The sequence below is a fragment of the Eretmochelys imbricata genome, chromosome 4 (assembly GCF_965152235.1).
Source record: "Eretmochelys imbricata isolate rEreImb1 chromosome 4, rEreImb1.hap1, whole genome shotgun sequence".
Classification (NCBI taxonomy): Eukaryota; Metazoa; Chordata; order Testudines; family Cheloniidae; genus Eretmochelys; species Eretmochelys imbricata.
In genome coordinates, this window is record NC_135575.1 from 128,283,097 (window position 1) to 128,297,476 (window position 14,380).

A 14,380-nucleotide genomic window follows, 5' to 3' on the forward strand; every position below is an offset into this window, starting at 1 on the left:
ATTGGTTCCTCCTGTACTTATAACAATTAACTGACCTAAATGCTAATAGCAACTTACTGTTTAAATTTCTGCTTTCACACATTTCTTAAGAATTCCCCAAAATTTTAGTAACCATCATTAACAGGCATCTTGCAGGATTAACTGTTTTATTGTGGTATTACATTTCCTAAGCATCAGCAAATTGCAAACTTGTTCACTGTAACACTTTGTCTTATGACAGAGGATCACTTATTGGTTAGCTGCTCATGTCAATCTATCCCTAGGCCTTCACATGTTTGGCTAAGCTGAATATCTCACAGCCCTGAGGCCTGTAGGCCTTCTGTTATAGCCTTAATCAATACTTATATCTTACCATTGGCTACACCCCAGAACATGTGGATACAGAAGGGGCATTAAGAACATTGGTGCAAAAGCAGAGAGACTTGAACACAAGCAAACACATCAGGTATGGTAGCCTGGATGGATAGAATACTGGTGCCTGAAATTTCTTACGTTATGTGCCAGTGACACCCCATTGAGAGACTGCTCCTTTTGTTTCTTTTCTCTGCACCAGTGACTCTGAATGCTGCTAGTACAGTTATCTAATATCTTGAAATGTGTACTCATTGATAATGATCATAACTGCATTTCTCAATAGGTAACAATAAAAACAATAATCCTTTGGACAAGAGAACATGTAATCAAAGCCATTAAGAAATCCTTCTAATATGTCACACATGTTTTGGGTTATTAAAAAGGTTACTAATCTGATAAGGGCTGTATTATTCTATTCTAGCAATAGATTCATCCTGGGGCACACTGAAATGACAAGTGAATCTATCAGAAAAGTTTAAAGACAATCAGTTCAGCTTTAAAATACAGGGGAAATGAGGGAAATGTCACTTATCCCAGGTTTCAGAGTGGTAGCTATGTTAGTCTGTATCAGCAAAAAAACCTGAGGAGTACTTGTGGCAGCTCAGAGCCCAAATAAATTTGTTAGTTTCTAAGGTGCCACAAGTACTCCTTGTTTTTTGTTTTTTTTTTTTTAAACTTCTCCCAGGGAATTTGTGAGACATTAAATTCCTACCAAAGACGGGGATTTTTGCATTAACCTTCAGGTTAGATCAACGTTGCACAAGCATCACTATTTAATTAACAAAGTTAGTGCTTTGAAACCTTAAATATTTACAAACTCATCCAGTATATCATCTTTCATTGATTACTATTTATATAGGGGAAGATTTTCAAAACCGAAACCAGCACGCACCAGCTCTTGTTCTCCCCAGTTCGGTGAGACAATCTGGCCACTTCATTCAGAAGCTTAAATGGGAATGGAGCTTTTCCAACACTCTGGCTCCAACTATGGGTGCTGTGTGCTTTTGAAAATCTGTCACTGGTGTGCAAATGAGTTAGACACTTCACAGACAAGTAGAAAAATAATGGGCCGAATTCTGAACTCAGTTACAGAGGGGCAGTAGAAATTGGAGCTGTGTAACTGAGACCTTGTTTACACTAGGAAAACCTTTGCTGGTACAAAGAACAGGGGGACTTGGGGCACCTTAGAGACTAACCAATTTATTTGAGCGTAAGTTTTCGTGAGCTACAGCTCACTTCATCGGATGCATTCAGATGAAAGTGAGCTGTAGTTCATGAAAGCTTGTGCTCAAATAGATTTGTTCGTCTCTAAGGTGCCACACGTCCTCCTGTTCTTTTTGCGGATACAGACTAACACGGCTGCTCCTCTGAAACTTTGCTGGTACAGTTATGCTGATGTACTATTCCAGCAAAGCAATCCTAGTGTGGCTGTAGCTATAACAGCGAAACTGGGCTTTTAATGGTATAGCTTATTCCTCCCAACTCCCCAAAGCAAGTGAAGCACAATTTTGCTGGTATAATTACATCTATACTAGGTAGGGTCTTGTGCTGGCACAGCTATGTCAGACACAGTCCACACCTCATCACTCTCCTGATCAATATAGCTATGCTGGCAGAACGAAGTCTCTAGTCTAGACCTGGCCTGAGAGAATAGTTAGATCCACAGACTACAAATCTAATCTATTTAGACTGTGAATTCTTTGATGCTGGGGCCTTAGGCCTATGGCATCGATGACTATGCAGGAAAGGAATGGAGAACAGTAGCAAAATGGTGTTATAGTAGTACTGATGTTTTGAGGGGTTGGAGGCAAGGTTGCCTTTTGGATACAGCCCTGTTGCGGGGCTCAGGAGAACCTGGGTTCTAGTCCCACTGCTGCCACTGGATTGCTGGGTGACCCTGAGCAAGTCACTTCACCTGCCCGTGCCTCAGTTTCCCCATATGTAAAAGGAGATAGTGATACTAAGGTCCTTTGTCATGCACTTTGACATCTACAGATGGAAATGCTAGACAGGAGCGAGTTATGATTATATCTAATGGGAATATAGGCCTGTGTTGAGTCAGATACAGGTTTTATCATGATGGGAGCACTATTCACAACTGTGGAAGCCAGCTGAGATAGTCAGACCATCCCAGACAAGAGCTGACAAAGCTTTTTATGTCACACCACTCCAGCATGTATTCTGTATATATTACACATGGAAGGGGGGGGACTATTTCAGGAATGTTTTAAAAACAATTATTTATTGTATTTCTCTGTAAAGCCAAGTCCCTTTGTTACCAGGAGTCCAACCATACAGATAAATTAATATTCATAAATGTAAAATTCCTTCATAAATGTCCTAATATAGATATTTTTATACATAAAAATGTCACCGTTTTACAATCCGTTGTCTCAGAGCTAACACCTGTGTCCCAATGGGCAGCTGGAGATAAGAATCTCCTCGTTCCCAATGGTATAAAGTTCTCATTGCTAGCACTGCAAGGCCATGAGATTGCAGCAGATGTAACCCTTGTGGGGTTGTTTGTGAGCCTTGCTGTGTTCCCCTGGAAAGCTGCTGGGGTTTGCAGCGGACTCAGGTAAATACAGAACCACTTGCAACAGTGACTTCAGGACAGAAGCTGTCCCCAAAGTCTTCTGCTTGGAAAGCAGCATGTCAGGAATAGGCATGTAATCGTGACGGCGAATAGGTGTGTGAGTGTGTGTGCATGTGTGCTCACACATATATGAGTACCACTGCCTGCTAATGATACAGAAAGTCAGACTCTCACCTGTGTTTATGACTGTAAACTTAACTGGGGGTTGGCCCACAACACATATATATGCTTTTGCATAGGGATTGTAACAGTCCATCAGAGCAGTGATCTGTCTAGTCCCCTATCCCATCTCGTTCAGTGGCCTGTACTGGAGGATTCAAAGAATAGTGCAAGAAACCCCCTAGTGCATGATTATGGAATAACCTTGTCTGAGGGGAAGTTTCTTCCTAGTCAAAAAGGGTATGTCACGCTGGAGCTGATCGAGCTCACATGCGAAGAATAGAAGTGTAGCTGAGGTGGCGTGAGCAGTGGGACAGCATAGCTGTCCTGACTACATACCTATGCACTCAGACGGGAATTGTACTCAAGGTAGCTAGCTCCTTCTGGTGCTTGTGCCACCGCAGCTAAACTCCATGTTTAACACGCCAGCTCGTTCAGAAGTAGCACAGGTACGTCTCCTTGAGCTGCCATTTACACCTTCCGGCTCCAGGGTAGACATACCCATGGTGGCTGATTTATGCCCTGCAATACAAGTATTTTACTTATTATTGTTTTTTAATCCCCGCTAACATAAATAAGAACATAAGAACGGCCACACTGAGTCAGACCAATGGTCTAGTATCCTGTCTTCCAACAGCGGCCAATGCCAGGTGCTTCAGAGGGAATGAACAGAACAGGTAATCACCAAGTGATCCATCCCCTGTTGTCTAGTCCCAGCTTCTGGCAGTTGGAGGTTTAGGGACAACCAGAGCATGATGTTGCATCCCTGACCATCTTAGCTAACAGCCATTGATAGACATGTCCTCCAACTGATGGACCTATCCTCCAACTATCTATTCTAAGTATGGCTGCTCTCACCTAAATGGTACATCATGATGACAAAACAAGTACAACTAGGAGATTTTCCTGTAGTTCCTGTGGTAGAGAATGTGTCTTAGGAAGAGAAGGGCTTAGGTTCTATCACCAGCCACGGTCACTTGTGAAGTCCCAGGTATCCATGAAATTCTGAACAGCTGTGGGCTGTGATACCATGGACAACCATGTACTAATTACAATGCCTGTAGGTGCCTTTTCCTCTGCATGTCTGTAAACCAATACCTGACATGGTGTTTTTTAGAAAAATCTTAAGGAGTTAGTTTAACAGTTTCTATTATTTGTGACCCATTAGATCATTTGAGTAGATTGACAACATCTTCACTCTAAACCAACTACTAGAGTGTTCAAGGGAATACAAGTTCCCTTTGTGCATTGCCTTTGTGGACTATGAGAAGGTGTTCAACAGTGTAGAGACTAACGCCATTCTTGAAGCTCTTTCAGAACAGGACATCAGCGTGAAATATTACTAAAGGAAGCGAACTCTGGATGCAGCATGGACATATCGCTGTTCAATACTCCCCTCTGAATTCCCATCGAGAAAGGTGTGAAACAAGGAGATACAGTTTTGCCAAAACTATTCACAGCCTGTCTTGAATTGGTTTTTCGACAAGCAGACTTACAAGATGGGATTAATATCAATGGCAAATGACTAAACCATCTCAGGTTCACAGATGATATAGTGCTGATAGCCAAAAATACAGCCCAGCTTGACAGAATGCTTAAAGAATTAAACGCGAAAAGCAGTCAAGTCTGATTAAAAATGAACTGGTTGAAAATGAAATACATGAGATCAGATGTTCTGCGAAGAACCCAAATAATTCTTGGAGGAGAGCAGATCCAAGAGGTTGATAAATACATTTATTTGGGCCAGGAAGTCAACATGTGCCACGATCAGAAAGGCGAACTGTCGTGCAGAAAAAAAGCTGGATGGTGCGCATTCAGTGACATCAAGGACATCCTCCAAGGAAAGATCAGCAAAACAACTCATGCAAATCTTTTTAACTTGACCGTGCTTCCAGTGATGTTATATGGCAGAGAAACATGGTCGCTGACAAAGATTGAAGAACATCAACTGTCTGTCACACAGAGGGCAATGGAACGAACATTTTTGGGCATTTCGGTCAGCGATCACATCCCCAATGAAATAATTAGGCAGCAGTCTGGAGTGTGAGATGTTGTTGTTGAAAGCAAGCTCAGCAAAACGCGGTGGGCGGGACATGTGACCCAACTCAGCGACAACAGATGGACCGCAGCTATATCTGAGTGGTATCCGCAAGAACAGAAACAGCCACACGGTCAGCCTCCAAAGAGGTGGGATGATTTCCTAACAAGGAGATATGGACAAGCATGGCGAAGGATGGCCAGAGCAAGAGAAGATTGGAAGACGTGTTGCGATCGACTCAGTCTCAACTAATGAAGGACCAACAGTCTATGCACTCTACACAGGGCTGAAATCCTGGCCTCATTAAAGTCAGTCATAAAACTCCCATTGATTGTAGTGGATGACAGGGGCAGGATTTTGCTCTACTGACTCCAACAGAGCACCCAGGCTTGCTTGCACAGAGCTTGGCTGCAGGATCATCACCATAATGGTTATTTTTTTCTTATCTCTGTTCTTCTTCTATAAAATGGGGATGAGTACACTTCTGTAGGCTACAGGGAGTAGTAAAGATCCATTTGTGTGTCTGAGGTACACCAATAATACAGCGATGGAGCCTTATTAGTACCTTGAAACATTAATAATTACAAGGCTGAAGGGCAATTTGGGAGAGCATACAAACCTAATTAAAACACTTTATATTCTCAAAACATTGAAGTATTGTTAAGATTTACCTGATCCTCACCTTGGCCCCTTTCCTTTTGTATTGTGCACCTTTCCCTCCACTGCGTCTTTCAGCTCCTGGGACTCAGAGACTGGGCCTTCCTCTATCTTTGTACAGCACCTAGCACACTGTGGTCCCACCTGAAACAATACATAATATTAATACTGTCTCGTATTTGGAGGGAGGGAGTGGGAAAGCCAAGCTAAAGCCATTCAGTATTTTAAAATTAACTAAGGATCAGGTGCTACCACTCATAGCAGATTAGTACTTTACTCCCATGAGTAGTCATATTGAAATCAGTGGTGTTATTCATGGAGTAAGGTTCTAGTCAGTGCAAATGTGGCAGAACCTGGTCCTAAATCAGTCAAGAAAAAGTTGACAATACATAGTCTAAAAATAAATTACAATGTACCTGGCACAGATCAGTATGTAAAAATATATTAGCTACAATGTTCTCCTTTGCATTCATTTCTCTTCTCGTGGGTTGAACTTCTTGGGCATAAAATAATACTGCCAAACCATACCAAACCAATAATATATGATGAGATCCATGTGTAAACAGCCATGGAAAATTATGCTAGTGACCTCTCGCTGAGGATTTCCAGTGCATATATCTTCTTCACATAACGGCATGGAGAATCTCAGTCAATACTAGACTTGCAACAGTAGGGAAGTCTTCCGCTGTACTTTGAAAATGAACCTCTCAAAGTCACCTTAACCTATGAAATGAGGCTGCTGCTGACCTGTTCACACATGGTTGTCTGCTACTGGGCAAAACATAAGCTGTGCCAGGGAGTAATGTGTAAAATTCACCCAAATAGATTTTTTCATTGACATCCCTGTCTCAATGGCAGCCATTTTACCTCTCGGCTGGGACTGCAGCTCAACCATCAAAGTGCCTTTTGTGCTGCCCTCCGAAACAGTTTATTCTTCTCTGGCAACAACATCATTTAGCACAAGCTGGAGGAGCTGAATGGACTCAAGCTAAGAGAACCAGATGTATTTGAATCATCTGTCAAAATTAGAGGCCAACACTTGATCTATGGCAAAGTAATGAAAAGAGTCACTCATACATTAATAGGACTGAGTTGTAGGAGCACTGCAAATCATTGAGGGGGATATTGTATGGAATGTGTCAATGTTACTGATATCCAGGGGCCTATTACTGAAGCCTGCACTGATGAAAGACTTTATGTGTGAGTTCAGCAACGAGCCAACAAAGTCCTGTTCATTGCAAGCAAACAAAAACAACATCTGAAAAGACTGCACAGTGTTAAAACAACAATCTCGAGTTACACATTTTGCTATCACTGGAGCAAGACACTGGGTTTGACAGGATTTTTTAAAAACATTTTCTCATGTTTACACAAACTTTGCAGTTTACCTAAAAGCTTGTGTGAGCCAAATGATGACTCATGCTCCTCTATGACATCTAATCCCCCTTCCTGTGTTATTATTTGTTATTTGTATTATAATAGCATCTAGAGGTCCCAACACTGACAGGGGCCCCACTGTACAAACACATAGTGAGAGATAGTTCCCGCCCGGCACAGTGCTTACAGTCTAAGCGGAGAAGACAGACAAAGGATGGGAGGCAAAAGAGAGACTCAGAAGGGAAGTGATTTAACCAAGATCACCCAGGAGTTTAGGTGTCCTGAGGCCCAGGCCAGTGTCCTCCCCACTGTGTCTATATCGAATTACATGGGTGCATGTGTGTGTCTGTAGAGATCACCATCATTCCATAATTAAAGTTTGAAAATCCTCTTTGTGAATAGAATAAAATACGCAGTACCAGATCCTCAGCTGGTGCAAATCAGTGTAGCACTACTGGCTTTTACTGGTGTGATTCCTCTATCAAAATTGGAAGCCCATCTATACCAGCTGAGGATCTGGCCCTCTCTTTCTAACAAATGATTTATACATAATGAAAGAACTTGGATATCATTTAAGTGTTTTTGCACCCCACCTTTTGTTTTGGGAATGAGATTTGTTCCAGTTTTGTAATTAAGTTTGTCCCTTTCAGTAACAGGAACCATTCCTACAGTTGAAAATCATAATACATAGATACATTTGTGTGTGTCTATATAGATCTATTTTTAGAAAAAAGTATATACTTACCCTCGCTACATATGTGATCGGTCCATTGACTTCTTAGAGCTTTTGTGTAAGCTACACTGTACCCTGAAGTTGTTCTCAGTAGCAGGGTGAGCATCCATTGTTTACATACACTCACAAGTGAACAGACAACACCACAGATAATGACAAAACCATCCTGACTGAGGGTCTGTCTTCACTTCAGAGTTAATGCAGGTGACCGGCACCCAGGTTAGTCTAGTCCCGGCATGAGCAGCCACACTGTAAAGCCCTGCCCAAATCACTGTGTCCTCACTGGTGCTGCATTCATCCATGTGTGTTGCTAGGACTTCTGGGGGCATGCCCCATGTTCTCCGTGCTGCAGTAAGCTGAGACACTCTATGATTCTTTCCTAGTGAATTGCGGGATAACTTGTCTGTCCTTCTGGGCACACGGGAGGAATTGTGGGAAGGCACTGAAGGACTATCACTCCAATGATTTAACCTGTGTCCTCAGGCAAAGTGAGAGGATTACCAGCCCATGAAAGCTGCACCTGGTTGGGTTTAAAGCACCACTAAACTCAGATGAAAGGGTTTTGTGTGTGGACAGGAGACAGGCTGGGGCAACACCTGAGTAAGAGTTAAATCTGCAGTGAAGTCACCCAACAGAACCCACTCCTCAATGTAGGCTAATGCTGCACCTAGTAGAGCAGGGCTTATATTTGTTTTTGGGGTGGGAATCAGAAGCTGGAATATAGAGTCACTGCTTTAATTCTGGAAATTCAATATAATTTAAAGCTGTTCAGACAATTTTGCCAGGTCCATTTCCAATGGTGAAAATTAAGGTTTATAGAAAACCAAGTGAGAGAGTGACAGCATGGGAGATTTCAGTTTTCCAGGCTGACACTGGTTTTTTAGTCTAATATACTGTACATTCAGTGTAAACTCTGAGTGCAGGTTCTGCTGCTGTGATTGATGACTATTGTGCTCAAACTCCAGAGAATCTTGTTTGCTGGTCCATGCTAGAATGACACCACAAAACCCAGGTTCACCAAGATTTATTTTCATCCATCTAATGAAAAGCTTTTAGATTAGAGGAGAGGAAATTTAGAACCAGGTTGATGGTACCTAGACTTGGGGACTGCAGGTTGGTGTCAGTCCCCACATCAGGGTTTTCATGGTTGTGTGACAGTGGAGAGAGTTTCTGGAACTCAGAAATGGGGTGGAGGGGTTCTAGTCTCACAACTCCAGGGGGGTAACTCTTCAAAGAGCAGAGAGATTTCCACACTTTCCCCAGTTCATGGGCTGATGTCTATAGAGCACATTGGGGGTTAAACCTTGGCTAATCAAAGGCCAAGTTGACCCAGATATTACCATGCATAACTGACACCGAGGGAACCAAATTAAAAGGTGACATTGTGGTGAGTTTGAAAGACTATTATTAGCCATGGTCAAGCCCCCAGAGCTTGAATGGTACATTTACACTGTATAGAACAAACCGATTCTTTTTTAAACAAGGGGTAGGGGATTTGAGTCACCTCCTCTCCCCCAGTTTAGGGTGTGCATGCTAATGTCACAGAATGCTCCTGAAGGAGTCATGGGGCAATGAAGAGGTCTGAGTCTGTATGTTATATGCTTGCCAAAGAATAAACTGAATGCTTGGATGAGGTCCCTTCCAACCCTGATATTCTATGATTCTATGATTCTATGATCAGGTAGGGAAAAGGAGAATTTTGTTATTTGTACCAATTAAGATACTCAAAAAAAGGTGTAGAGACTCACTCCCAGACTTGGCTCCACTGCTCGGAACTCATATGCATAAGTTTCCCATTTTGGTGGTGGGAACAGAAGGGCATAAAGTTAACTTACTTTCCCCCAATTCCCTCTCTCCCCAAATCTGCTCTGCCTATTGTCAGTGCAGGCTCATCTGAAGTATCCTTCAGAATTCTGTATTCCTTGGATGGAGCTTAAAAAGCTAAAGTGAACACTGTTTTTAATTTTTTGGGGGGTGGGAACTCTAACCATATTGATTTTGTTTTCCAAGTTCTGAAACAGCAACCACATCCTCTCTGTTTGACTGGTTCTCTTTATCTGACAGACTAGGTCACATTGCATGGATAAAACAACATATTCTGAATGAGATGCGTTTACATGTTCACAAGGAACAGCTTTCCCCTGCATGCCTAGCTCTTTCAATGTGTTTTTGGCAGTATCTATTTTTTTTTAAGTTTCTTTGATGGGTTGTTTTGGGTTAGTATTTTTCCTTATTCAGAGAAAACTGTATGAACTTTAAGCCTCTGATTCTGGATGCAGTTCCAAACCATGGAACTCTGAGTGCCAAATCCTTTTCACTTTAAAATTTCTTTCAAACAGAACAGGGCTGGAAAGATCCGATTTAGTGCACTCAAGTGACCTCAGTTGCCACATCACAGCATCATACATCCCGTAAAGAGCATCAATATATGTACAGAACCACGGATGTCTTGTTAGCCAGTTGCTTTAATATTAAAAATAACGAGCAAATTTTTTAATAGGTATTGTTTTGCTCGGAACAAATGTATAAGTTCTGTAACATGCAAAGCTGAGGCTCTGATCCAGAAAAGCACTTTAGTATACATGTAACATGACTATAGAGATCACTGAAAATTTTCCATCCAAAATGTTTTTCAATTGAAAACTGAGTTTTCAATTAAATGAACGTTTTTGTGAAAAGTGTCTGCTTTTGGCAGAAAACTATTTTTAATCAAAAAAACAAATGCCAGAAAACGGAAATATTTCTATTCATATCTCCTTCCACAGTGCCTCATGAGAGCTGCAGCTTGGTTTCTTCATGTCCTCATTCTCCTTTATGGGCTGGGGTCCTCCACCATTCTCCTGTCCCTTGATGTGCCATGACCAAGGACTCCCATGTTGCAACTGCCTCTCCTCAACATGAGTGGAGTCCATGGCCCATCATGGGACTTGTAGTTTGATTGGGAGTCCAGGCTATAGAAGAGAACATGAACATGGGCACCTGAACTCCAACTTCCCTGAGGCACCCCACAGTAGCACATTCAATTTAAAAAAAATATTTTGCAGTTACTGCCAAAATCTGAACTTTTCTGCTTATTTTTTGTTGTTTTTTTCATTTTCATTGAACTTTTCCATGGGGAAAAAAGACCATTTTCTGACCAGACTTAAGTTAATAGTCAAATTGGGGCATAAATTTGGGATTATTTCTGGGAACTACTATTAGAACTCAAAAGATTGTTTTCCAAGGGTCAAATAGTGGCTTTGTATATCAAAACCCTTCTGAAAAAGTAGTCTAATGAAAAATGGATACTTTTTTAATCCTTTAACTCTATGGGTTCATTGTGAAGATCATCAAGCTTAAAGAGAAGGCTTAACTATATGGAGACTAACCAGTCACCATGAAATAATTTATAATGTGCTCTGAGACCAAAGCAATTCATAAATATAAAATGTAATTATTTGTGTCTCTGAGATTATAGATCCATAACAGTTCCAAGTCTATTAAATACAACCGTCCGTTGGCCTACTGGCTGTGAAGAATAGTGTTCACTGTGATTAAATCCATATCTGCTAAGGGATATGGCAGTACTGCAGGAGTAATTATAGATATTTTTTATGATTTAAATGCTGACAGCATGCTTAGCACTGTACAAGACACACAAAGGAAGACAGTGCTGTCTCAAAGGACTTGCAGTCTAAATAACAGGCATGGAGAAGGCAGAATGTGCTGAGAATCATGGAGGAGGGAGTTCGCTTGGACTTTAATTTAATTATTTAAAGTCTGATTCTCAACACTTACTCACAATGAGTATTTACTTTTGTGATTTATCCCACTGAAGATGTCCTCACTGATGAGATTCATTTAGATGCCTCACTTCTGCCACAATACCCTCAAGAAATAAGTTAGGGCTACATTCTGCCCTTGCCTCATGCAGCTATGCAGGGGTATAAGGAATAAAGATTAACAACCACGGCCCTTGACACACACACACTTCTGCAGCCCCCATAAGGGCTACCAACAACTGTAGCCTGGTGTACAGGAGACCTTGGGGCAGTGCCCCAGATATTTTCCCCAGGAGCAAACGGGCAGAGCAGTTGTATCTCAAGTTGGTCACCCAAAATCAGAGGCCACTTTTGAGAATTGTAATCACAAATGGCTAGTCTATTTGGGTCAAATCCTGAGAAACGACCTAAAGCCTTAATACATGGACCTTTCATGAAGTAAAGTAGGCTCAAAAGGAGCACGCTGTGGGATGAAGCAGGCAGTGAGCCTGGAGTCTCTACTTCCAGCATATGGACTGAGGTTCCCCTTCATGCAAGGGTTGGCTTAGAGGGTCTGCACTGGCCATGACCTCTTCATGTTCCAACATGCCCAGTTCCCCTTTGTATTCCACAGGGAAGGGGCACTGCAGAGGGCATGACGCATCAGAGAGTGGAAACCCCTCCCTGCTTGGTCCCCTGCTCAGCAGAGCTGCAGCTTTTCCACTGTTTGACAATATTTATCTCCACCAATGTGTAACTCATGTCCACTAATTTGCAAGCAGAGACCCTCTATACAACTATATTGTACTCTATTGTGGCACAAATGGTTAGGCCAATGCAATCCATTCTATTATTTAGGGATGTGTAAGGGGGAACCAAAGCTGGGGGAGATTTACCTTAACTCAATAACATTTACTTTCCACATAGACATTTCCACCAGCGCTGAGTGATTGTGGTTCCAACTGACTTCAGCTGGAGTTTTGGATGCTTTGTAAAACCTCTGAAATTCAGGTCTGCCACCTACGGTGCTCACTTCCCAACTGGATTGGACAGCTTCTTTTAACCTCTTTAGGTTTAATATTGAAAAATCATTATTTTGTCAAACGTGGTTGTTTGGATTCTATTGCCCAGAGCACAGATTGCATTGTGTGGTTCTCCAGCTTGGGTGTTAGGAGGCGGAAGGTTTTTCAGCAAGAGAAGGAATGTCCTAGAATCACTGATATTTAGATCCAGCAGCAATATTGTCTTCTGAAAGTCCATGTCACTTTATCTCTTCTGAACTCCAATTCATTATGGAGATAGAAGACAGTGCTGACATGTTCTGCTTGCATCTTACTATCTTTGCATCTTGCCTTTTACTTGGAGTGTTAATCGCTACACTTATTTTTACTGTAACTGTTACATTGACACAAAGAACTTAATTTGAATCATGCTGTGAAACACATATGTCCATAACAAAAGTTCCTCATCTCTTCAGTGGGATGCCTTGATTTGTGTATGAGGGGAACAGTAGAAAGGCTCCGAATAACCAAGGGTGCTGGCTTTGTCCCTTATAAATAAATAAAGAATGCCAGTACTATATAAAATACACCTCATTCCCATGGTGTACAAAGATCCTAACAACTAGTCCATTCAGAATGTAACCATTAAAAAAACCTCAGCAACATTCTGGCAGCAAGCACAGTATTTTCCAGGTATTTGTGATAGCTACATGCAGTGCTAGTTCCCTGCATGCCTGAAAGAAGGAACACTGGGTCCTTTTTTTCTTTTCAATGTAGCTGCTGACAGTTTATTTGGTTGTTGTTATCACTTTCTGCTAGGTCTGGAACTCAAGGATGCAGTGTGCCCAGCAATGTGGCATCTGAAAAAAACCCAGCCTCAAACATCTCCAGGCCTCTGTATCTCCTGCTTTTAACTCAAATGGATAGATTTTCAGGAAGAATCAGTGAGAAAAAGAGAAAGGGACAGAAAGATTATTAAATCTCCTGAAGGAAGCCAACAATTTCCCAGATCACAGGTTCTCAGTGTTTTTAACAGTGTGGGTCATATCATAATGGAGGGGTTGTCTTATGGACATGTCCAGTCCAATTTGCTATCTCATGGAGCATTTTCCATTTCAATAGTCATGCATAGCATCTCCCTCCCTTTTGCACTGAGCAGACATCTCCAGGGAAATACAATTACTAAAGTGAAAGTACTTTTAGGAATATATTTTAAGCCAAAATATTTCCTGCACCATCCGACCAGTCAGCAATCTGCTGAGCGAGATCAAATGTAAAGACTGAGAAGATCCAATTCAGCTAAGCATTTAAGAACATGCTTAACTCTGAGCACATCATTAAATCCCATTGAAGTTAAATGCTTTTCTGAAACAAGGCCCATATGCTGTGTGTCAGGAACTCAGCTGCCTCTGGGTTTGATTGCCCAGCAACCCAATGAGATTGGCTGGGCCCAATAAACCCTCACCAACCCGGGATTATGCTCCCTGGTTGGTCAGAAGAGCCAACAGATCCTGTTTAAATCCTGCAGCAAGAACACCCCAATAGCTACTCAATGTAATCTATGCTTGCAGCTGTGTTAGACCTGCTTCCTATCCAGCCTTTGCCTGGACCACTCCAGCCCTCGTCCCTGCCAACTTCTGAACTCCTGATTCCTAATTTTTGGCTCTGACCACTGTCTCCCTCCTGCTCTCCCTTTTGGTTCTGTTTTGACTCCTGGCTCTGACC